The following is an 11400-nucleotide window of genomic DNA, read 5'->3' as shown; positions in this document are numbered from 1 at the left end:
ATCATAACCACCTGATGTTTTGGGTAACTTAGTTATGAAATCCATTGTAATCTGCTCCCACTTCCATTCAGGAATTTCAGGTTGTTATAATAAACCTGAAGGTTTCTAGTACTCTACCTTGACTTTGGCACAAGTAAGGCACTTGCCCACAAAGGTGGCAATTTCGACCGTCATGTTAGGCCACCGGTATAGTTTCTTGAGGTCCAAATACATCTTGTCTGAACCTGGATGAATGGAGTATCGGGTTTTGTGTGCTTCATTCATAACCACGTCTCTTTAACCACCACACTTTGGTGTCCAAATTCGGTTCATGAAATAATAGATTCCATCATCCCTGACTTCGAAATTCTTATCCATTTACCTCAAGGTTTCACCTGCCATGTTTTCAGGTTTTAAGGCCTCGAGTTGAGCCTCTCTGATCTGTGTGGACAGATGTAAATGGATTGTCATGGCCAACGAATTTACTTGGCGTCCCAAGTATTCTTTTCTGCTAAGGGCGTCAGCTACTACATTTGCTTTACCAGGGTAATAAGGAATTTATTCATAATCGTTCAGTAGCTCCACCCATCGTCGTTGTCTTATGTTCAACTCTTTCTAATCGAAGATATGCTGGAGACTTTTATGGTCCGTGAATATTGTGCATTTCGTGCCATATAAGTAATGTCTCTAGATCTTCAGAGCAAACACCACTGCTCCTAGCTCAAGGTCATGTGTTGTATAGTTGACCTCATGCATCTTAATCTGTCTTGAGGCGTAGGATATAAACTTTCCTCTTTTCATAAGAACACACCCAAGCCCTTGATTAGAAGCATCACGATACACTACAAAGTACTCAGTCCCTTCAGGTAGAGACAAAATCGGTGCACTACATAAAGCTTGTTTCGGTGTTTGGAACGTTGTTTCTTGCTTCTCCCCCAACTAAAAGTTACACCCTTTTGTGTCAGGGTGGTAAGCGGTTTAGCGATTCAGGAGAAATTTTGGATGAATCTGCGATAGTAGCCAACAAGACCTAAGAATTGACGGATTTTTGTAGGCATTTTGGGCGCTGACCAGTTTTCAATTGCCTTTATTTTGGAAGGGTCGACGTGTATTCCTTTTGAACTGACCACGTGAACTAGGAATTCAACCTTACTGATCCAAAATTTACACTTTGAAAACTTCGCATAGAGTTTCTCTGATCTAAGAGTTTGCAATATTTGACGAAGATGTTGGCCATGTTCCTCTTCACTTCTTGAGTAGATAAGGATGTCGTCAATGAAGACTATGACGAATTTGTCCAGGAATGGACGACACACTCTGTTCATTAGGTCCATGAACACAGCAGGTGCATTCGTCAATCCAAATGGCATCACTACAAACTCGTAATGACCATAACGAATTCTGAACGCGATTTTGGGAATGTCCTCCTCCAAAATCCATAACTGGTGATACCCGGATCTTAAGTCCATTTTTGAGAAGTAGTTCTCACCTTGAAGTTGGTCGAACAGATCGTCAATGCGAGGCAGAGGATATCGATTCTTGATGGTAAGCTTATTCAGCTCGCGGTAGTCTATGCACATGCGGAATGATCCATCCTTCTTCTTTACGAACAAAACCGGTGCTCCCCAGGGTGAGAAGCTTGGTCTTATGAAACCTTTTCTTAGGAGTTCATTAAGCTGGTTGGATAATTCCTGCATCTCAGAAGGTGGAAGACGATCGGGGGATTTGGCTACAGGGGTAGCCCCAGTGATTAAGTCAATTCAGAATTTGACTTGTCGTTCGGTAGGCACTCCTGGAAGATCGTCAGGAAAAATGTCGGGAAAGTTGTAGACCTCAGGAATGCTTGCGATGTCTTTCACTTCTTTCTTTTTGTCTACCACATGAGCTAAGAAAGCACAGTACTCCTTGTGAAGGTATTTTTGTGCCTTGATGCAAGAAATGATCTGAAGGTTCGTTATGGGTTTATCGTTGTAGATAATAAGAGTTTCATTAGTTGGCAAGTTCAAGAGAATAGCTCTTTCATAGCATAGGATGTCAGCATGGTTAGAGCACAACCAATCCATACCTATTATGATGTCGAAACTTTTGATAGAGACCGACATAAGGTCTATTGGGAATGAAAAGTTATTCAAGGTCAGAGTACATCATATGTATATATCGTTGGTGGATTCGGATTTCCCATTAGCCATTTCGATTGTGAAAGTTTCAGTAAGTGGTTGGGAGTTTTGATTTAGTAAGTGTTTGAAATTATGGCTCACAAAGCTCCTCTCAGCACTACAATCAAATAGAATGCATGCATAAGTGTTGTTGAGAAGAAACATACCCGTGACCACCACAGGGTCTGCCACTGCTTCTTTGTGACCCAAAGCTAAAATTCTCCCAACTCCACCAACATTTATAGCTTTTGGACAATCTCTCTTGAAATGCCCCATATCACCGCATTGGTAGCATGCTTGACCTACTCCAACGGCAGGTACTTGGTTAATTGGTTGGGGTGGTGATCTACAAAATCGGGCATTATGCCCTTTTCTGTTGCAGTTACGACACTACATTTCTCGACAATTTTCGTTATGGTGAAAATTGCGCTTGTTGCACTTGGGGAGATTACCATCATAAAGCTTAGCTGGTGCAGGGTTAGCAGGAACAATAGCAGGTATAGTAGCAGCATTGACTGCAACTAGTTGTTGCTTATTTGAGGACTCTTGTGAAGACTTGCCCTTCCTCTTGTTCCAACCTTTCTTCTTTCTATTGTTGTTGTTGTTGTTGTTGTTGTTGTTGTTATTGTTCTTGTTGTTTCCCTTCGGTTGTTCTGGGGTAGCAACCACTGAGTTTTGACGGGCTCCATGGTCAATAAGAGATTGTGCCAGCTCTTTGGTATTGTCAAAGGTAACAGGCCTTTAAGCTAAGACACTTGATTGAATCTGGGGCAACAGTCCCCAAATATATCTCTCAATCTTTTTGCTCTCTAGAGCAACCATATCGGGAAAAAGAATTGCCAAGTCACAGAATCTATTGGTATAGGTTGTTATGTCCGAACCAACCATTATAAGACCCCAGAGCTCTAGCTCAAGTTTTGCGATTTCCCCTCGCGCACAATATTCCTGCATTAGCATAGCTTTTAAGTTCTCCCAGCTTATAGAGTTAGCCACTATCAGAGTTAGTGACTTAACATGGCCATTCCACCATATTAAGGCTCTATCCGACAACAAACTTAACCTTGCTACCCTCCGGACAGGAGCAAATTTCAAAAATTGCTTCTGTCTTTTCAATCCATTGTTTTAATGCCATAACTCATCCAGTCCCGTAAAAGGTCCTGGGTTTGGCATTTGAGAAATCTTTATAAGTACACTCTCGCGAGGGCCCATGAATCTCGGCATGGTTAGAAGGATGTGCACCAAATCCTGACCCACTAGAACCAGGAGTATTGATATGAGACATGGCAGCTGTTACTGCTGTCGTGACCGCCGCTTGAAACATAGCAGCGTCAAATTGAGGAGGTGGTGGCGGAGGTGGTGTTGGTACTTCATTGATATTTTTACGTCTTGGATTTCTCCCGGGAGGCATCTTTTACTATTAAAGTTAAAAGATTAAAAGATGATAAGATATCAAGAGTGAAGATGAATTTGATATCTTTGAACTAAACACTTAATTCAATATGAATCTTGTAAAGAATTGGAAATAGAAGTCCACTTCAAGTACAACTTGCAATAGGATAATATGAATTTGAGTGGTTATTTTTCAAAGAGTATGAAAATACATGTCGATTGTATTGGTATATTAAGTACATATAGTCTGGAAAACTTGACCTTAAAGCAGGTCTATAATATACCAAAATACTGAGAAAGCATCGACATCAAACCAACCTACTGAAAATACAATTTTCACGGTTGTATTGAAAAACATGAAAAATAACACTAGAACATATATGTAGATTTTCACTATAACCAAAATTTTGAAATAAGATGTTTATGAAAATTGTAATAACTCTTGTTGAAGTAAAATGCTTATCATTTTATTGATACACAGTTTTGTACATATCGTAAAAAGTAGTATATTCATTCGATATATTAAAATAGAAAGTAGAAGTAGTGTAAACACTACTTGCGGCGAGTATGGCTCCTAGTACTGGGTCCTATCTCATGGGATTTTGACTCCCTTAAATGTCTCTCCAGTGTAGTCTGACGCTCTTGGAGTGTTCTCATTTCAATTTAAGCAGCAATCATTTCCATATGGAGAATGTGTGTGTGATGTCTGGTTTCATCGTGATCTCTGTCTAGATGATGAATATTTGCGGTTTTTTGTTGGGAGGCAGCCGTGACTTCTAGGATTCGAATGATCGAAACTCTCGCCTAATCGGTTTGGCGAGCTATACAATGAACAATGACAGGAAGAGCACTGTTGGCTAACCCTTCGTTACCGAGGTCATAGAAATCTAGACACATTCCATAAGGTGGGAGCTGGCCCTGTTGTCTACTCCAGTGGTATATGTGGTCTCCCCAAACTGGCATTGGCCCTTGGTATCCTTGTCTGATTGTGGGAGGTGGGATGGCTAGTGGGGGATTGTGTACCGTAGGTTCTTTATCGGTACCTTCTGAATCTTTATCTTTATCTTCTTCTGGATCCTCTTCCGGATCCTCTACTATCCATCCTTTGTTAACATGGTTCAGAAAATAAGGGTCCCCTGGTAAATGATATCCTGCCATTGTGTTTGTGCGAGAATAAGGACATGAGAAGTGCATGAGAAACTAAAGCATATCGATGTTAAAAAATTCTTATAATATTTTATGTTATGTTCTAGAGTTTCTTATGTAGTTAGTAAGTTTTAGACTTGTTGCAATACTACTTTCACTCCCAAACACATGTTGGTCATATCTCAAACTAATATAGTTGACCAGGCTATATTAATCCTAGATATGATTACATAACTGCTCAGGTTTGACCGCAGTGTTCAACAATCCAAATAATTTTAAGTTCTTATGATTGTGATACTATATGTGTAGGTATGATTGTTAGTATACTTCTTGTAAAAATACTTAAAATTTTACAAAGTATACTTGTAGTCAGAGCTCTTAGCCCCGATGTATTTATAGTTTGTACATCTTTTATGGATTGATATACTGATTTCACTATAAACAATGCTCTGATACCAATCCGTCACACCCCCAAACCAGACGGCGGAAACGTCCGGGGTAGAGGACTTCATTTGTAGTATCACAACACATGCATAATAGTAATCAAAGTACAAAAAACCATTATATTTAATAAGTATAAGTATTTACGTTTGTTCCATCATTGTATATTGAAACCAAAATAGTTATACAAAATAAGAAGACAAGACTCAAAATAGCTCCATCTTCTCAAAAGCTCGGGGAGTACCTGTCTAATGTTTCCCTGAGAATATAAGTAATTTGAAAAAAGAGTATCAACATAAAGTTGAGTGAGTGCATAAGTGTTTATGTTTGAAAGAATGCTTTATGTTTCTTGAATATGTAAACTGTTTCCAGAAAATCCTATATTTTCTGCTGTATATGAAAAGCAATTTTAATCACATAAAACCGCTCTGTTTGCAAACCAATGTTATGTATTTGTATTCCCTTTGTAAAGCTTGTAACTGTGAATGTGCCTGGTTCCACCAGCTGTTATTGTAAACTGTAATGTAATACTGTAAATTGTATCTTGTAAAACTAGTACTTTAAAAATGTACTTATGTTTTATTAATTTTACACAACGTATTGTTAATATCTTTTTAATGAGTTATTATAACCATACTGAGACTAGATGGCCTGAAACAAACGCGTTGTAGGCGTTTAAACTGTTGATAACAATTGTCACTCATTGGCATGTATGCCTGACTGTAGCTAGCAGCCTGAGTGCGAGGTTGTCAATCCCAATATAGATCTACACACAACTTGTTTCGATCCCCTGATTGGAGATTCTGGTTATAATATCAGGACTTTAACTATATTGTTTAAATGAATTAAACAACCTGAATCAAATGACCCACAAAAAGCATATAAACGTTACATGTATAATAGTTATGAAAACCCAATCATCCTCAACTAATGATTGATTGTATATTCCTGAATTAGTATTCTTAACATGTATTTGAAAGTTGTATACCCTTGAGTTGTCTCAAATCAAACCTTTGTTTCTTGTAAAACAGTGTATTCTAGTGTACTTGATTTATGAATTAATGTTCTGTGTATCATAAATTATACCTATTATAATTTATATGTACTTTCTGAATTGATATTAACTGTTTTTTTTAATGTAACCCCTTGCTCAACATGTTACAAGGGTATTTAAACTAAATGAAATAACTTTTATATTTATATACATAAACAATTATATATAAGTAAAATTTAAACGACATTCGGACAAATAACCGATACTATAAGCCCACATCCAAACAAGGAAAATGACCCAGAAGGAGTTATCAGTCCTAATCCTTTTAAATCTTATATATATATATATATATATATATATATATATATATATATATATATATATATATATATATATATATATATATGAATTTTGGGGAAAAATATAAGTTTATAAAAGAGTTTAATATTTTGAAGTATTTTTGATGAAAAACCCGCTTTACTCGGGGATAGTTGCGACTGGAGAAGGTTGTTTTTCTCGAGAATCTTGGGGCCTCGAGGCTTGCTTCGGGTTTTAGATATGATACCGAGGCTTTGGGGTTGTAAGTAAGTTTGTGGGGGTGAAAGAGGTGAAAAAGGATGGAAAATGGTGTAAAATGTGGTTAAAAACGTAGGATCTTGCAACTATATATAGGGCCGAAGCCTCGGATCCGAAGGGAGGGGAAGAGGACATGTCCTTGGACAGGTGGCGAGGCGTGTCGGCTTCTCACTGGGCCTTGACTTCGGTCGAATCAAAATCGGACACGGGGCAGACACGAGGAGCCTCGCATGCGAGGTGACGTGGCCGGACCCCAACCATGCGAATTTTCCCGGTTTTCAATATTTTTCGATTTTTGTGCCCAAAATTTGCGAATTTCATAACTTTGGCAAACGAGCTTCATTTTCGACGTTCTTTATATGCACGTGTAGGTAAAATTATACTATAAACTTTCGTTTAGACTTCGTCGGCTAATTTTGAATTTATTTTTAATATTATAATTTTCAACAGACCGGGATAGGAAAATCCGTTAAAAATTCATAACTTCTTCATCCGACGTCCGTTTTTGTCTGTCTTTTTACCGTTGTACTACTATTAACGAGACCTTCAATTCTCCTTTAGGTTGTGTTGGCTAAAATCACTCGATCTTTATTTTAAGTTTTTAGTTGTATACTGCTATACTGAAACTTAGAAAAATCATAACATCCTCATACGAAGTCAGATTTTGACGTTCTTTTTATGAAAGTTCTAGGTTTAACATATTATACAACTTTCATTTAGACTGTTAAGGCTAAAACGCCTTTTATTGAAAACTCACTTTTTACACTGAACAATGTTTTGCCGGTTTTGTCGCGGATCTTCGATTAGTCATAACTTCTTCGTTATAACTCAGATTTTAGTGTTCTTTATATTTTTGGAAACCTTGTTACAATCTATACCACTTTGTTTATCCCAAACAATATTATTTAATACTTCATTTTTGAGGGTCGATTATGTAAATGTACACAGTATGCTAAATTTTCTCTTTATTATTTTAAAAAGAACTACAAATTGGCCTATATTATTACATAGGTTTAAAATAACGGTTTGTTATAGTATACATTTGTAATGTTACCAATTTCGTCCTCGGTATTACTATTGTGGTTATTTCATTCTAAATTTTTGGGTGTCCTAGCAATACGAGGTCCTTGATATAAACGATGTGATTTTGTTGTCTAATTTCTATTAGACCTCTCTATGATGGTTTAATGTAGCCGATTCGTACATAGTTTAAGATTGAAAAGATTGTAGACTGAGTGGTCATGTCCTAAATCCATAGTTAGACAAGGAACAAGAGTTAAGGCGGGTTCACGTACTCTAAGTTTGTAGAATCTTAATTACACACGGCCTTATGTTTACACTAAGTTATCATAACTCCCGCAAGGATATTTAGTTTTTCTACGAAGGATATGATTAGTTTGGATGAGGGAGAACTTCATGATTATGATTTTAATTGACAAAAATTTAGTGAAAATTCCGATGCTTATTTTTTGTTGTTATGAAATGTACCGAAAATCCTAGTAGGGTTCCTTGTTGCTTCATCATGTCCTGTTGTTAAACTCCTTTCGCTCCCCCGTCATTCCTCTCTATTGGACAATCTCTCTTGAAATGTCCCGTTTCACTGCATGTGTGACATACTGGACTTACTCCAACATCGGGGGTTGGAGCGATGCATTGGGACGGGGTCTTACAGTGGCACGCGGTGTGCCCCTTGTTGTTGCACCTATCGCAGTATAATTCCTGACAGACTCCATGATGATGGTAGTTGCACTTTCTGCAGTGTGGGAGGTTTCCATAATATGGTTTTCTCGGTGTTGAGGTAATAGGGCCCGTGGGAGTATGGACTGCTACAACTTCTTATTGCCTAGCTTTTGCTTCACGACCTTAGGTTTGGAGTTTGGGGTGTCTTGGCAAGTTATCCCTCGTTGGTTTCCATGGTTGTTACTACATTTGGAATTGTCGACACCGTTTCCATTTCCATTTGGGTTGTTGGCGTTGAGTTGTGCCATGACGGCTGTCACGACAGTTGTAACAGTGGCTTGGAAGTGAAGGGTTTTGAGCATGCTAGCACTCCTAAGGTGTACATGCAACCCTAGAAACCTTGGATCTATGTTTTACTTGGATACATGCAAAATTGTTTTCCAAGTTTCTTAACCTATCTAGCATAGAATGGGGAACTTTTAAACATAAATGCTAGAAGAAGAACATACCTTTTTGTTGTTTGGATTCCTTGAGAACCTTGTGAGCCTAGCACCTCAAGTGTGATGCCTCAAATGACTCAGACAACACCACAACACTTGGAATAACCTTAAGAGAAGTTCACTAACACCTCAAAATCGGCTAGCCCTCTTTCTTGCTTGTACAAGTGCCAATTTTTGCTAGTCTAGGGGTCTTTATATAGTTGTGGCACAAGTAGGGTTACACCATGTAAACCCTAATTGCCATGGATTTCTATATTCCATGTTCCATGGGTTTGTAACCTTCATGGACTATCCATGGAGCACCTTATGGGTTTTAACCCAATCCATACAAACCATGGATCACTTAATTAGTCTCTTTTTGATCACTTAATTAATTGCAAATTAATTCTTTGATCAATACTAATATTATTAATATATTAGAACTTATAATATATTAGTAATCCTTAAGTGTCCTTTCTCTCATTTAGTCTATCCAAATGTTGCAATGCCATGCAACCCAAATGGACCATGCTAATCAGGTCAAGTACATTTCAGAAACAGTTATGAACTTAGACATATAATCGAACAGTCTCCCACTTAGATAAGTCTAATAATTATAACTGCAAGAATGAATTTAGGAACCGATCAACAATCGTTGCTCTTTCAAGGTCCCGCGGAAATGAGATGATGATGATATGCCATTTAAGATAAGTGATCATATAATCCTCTGTTCTAGATATCGGCCTGACGAATACATGGAACAATGTCATACTTATTGTCCAACAGTTTATTTCCCGATTTCCGATTTGTTTGACATAGAACTTAATTGAACCCATCAACTTAGTTCTGAACAGGCCCGGTACATGGGTCAACACAAAATCCTTGAGGGGTCCAAATATCGCTTCTAATCCAAGAAAGAACAGATAAACTTCGACTCATATGCTTTTTCTACTACTTGTTGAGTCATACACAAAGGCACGTTTTATAACATCAAGTTACCAATGTGTTTTCATATAATCAATGCATAACCAACTCATAGGAAACAAGTCATATCTCTAGGTTTGAAAACTTATATTATATTACCATCTCACGATCACTCGAGATAAATTCCATGAAGTGATACCTGTGAGAATGGGTTGAATCCAATACTCAAAACTTATGAGCACTCATGAGTGTTGTAGCAACACTTTGCAATGTCCAACATTTTAGACATCTATAAGCCAACCCATGACAGTCTTGATTCATATCTACTTCCAACATATAACCGACTGTGGAGAGTTTGAATAATATGAAATTCCATAACATAATTATTCTGGAAGTCAAAATATGTAAAAATGAAACGATAGTAAAGGATTCACAAAAGATAGCAATAGTTTACTCATAAATAAACACAACTTTTATTCATCATCAAATGTCAATTACACTTTACACATTTCAAATCTACCTAACTACTAAAACTAATATCATCCTTCAGCCTTATGCGCCTCACGTGCTGGAGATACTTAACCCTACCCAATCCCTTCGTGAGGGGATCTGCGGGGTTCTCATCCGATGATACCCTCTTTGCCATAAGGAGTCCTTCTATTCGATGTCTGATGAAATGGTATTTTCTGTCGATGTGTCTGGATCTCCCGTGATCCCTTGGTTCCTTGGCTAAGGCAACTGCACTTTCACTATCACATAAAATCTCTATAGGCTCCTTTATAGCTAGTACAACTCCAAGGTCTCCAATGAAGTTCTTTAGCCATATAGCCTCCTTTGCTGCCTCGCTTTCTACTATATACTCTTATTTGCAAGTTGAATCAGCTACTGTCTCCTGCTTGGAACTTTTCCAAGAAATTGCTCCTCCGTTTAAGGTAAAGACCCAGCCTGACTGAGAGTGGAAATTATCCTTATCAGTCTGAAAGCTAGCATCACTGTACCCTAATACTCTCAAGTCATCACTCCCACTGAGGGTAACGACCCAGTCCTTAGTGATCCACAGGTACTTAAGAATTTTCTTTACCACAGTCCAGTGACCCTTGCCAGGGTTCCCCTGATATTTGCTAACCATGCTCAATGAAAAAGCCACATTAGGATGAGTACAAGTCATAGCATACATGATCGAGCCTACAACGGAAGCATACAGTACTCAACTCATCTCTGCTATCTCAGCCTCTGTACTCGGGCTCTGAGTCTTACTCAGTCTGGCGTTACTCTGGATCGGTAACTCTCTTTTCTTGGAATTCTGCATGCTGAACCTTTTTAGCACCTTCTCCAAGTAGGTACTCTAACTAAGTCCAATTAGTCTTTTACTCCTGTCTCTCAAAATCCTTATCCCTAGGATATAGGCAGCTTCTCCAAGGTCCTTCATAGCGTAACACTTCCTAATCCAGGACTTCACTTCCTAAAGAGTTGGGATGTCAATTCCTATGAGTAGTATGTCATCCACATAAAATACCAAAAAGATAACTATACTCCCACTAGCCTTGACATATACCCAAGATTCATCTTCACTTCTCGAAAAGCCAAACTCTTTGATTTTCTCATCGAAGCAAAGATTCAATCTGCGAGGTTCTTG

This window comes from Lactuca sativa, chromosome 4 (genome assembly GCF_002870075.4).
Source record: "Lactuca sativa cultivar Salinas chromosome 4, Lsat_Salinas_v11, whole genome shotgun sequence".
NCBI lineage: Eukaryota > Viridiplantae > Streptophyta > Magnoliopsida > Asterales > Asteraceae > Lactuca > Lactuca sativa.
This window is presented reverse-complemented; position numbering follows the sequence as displayed.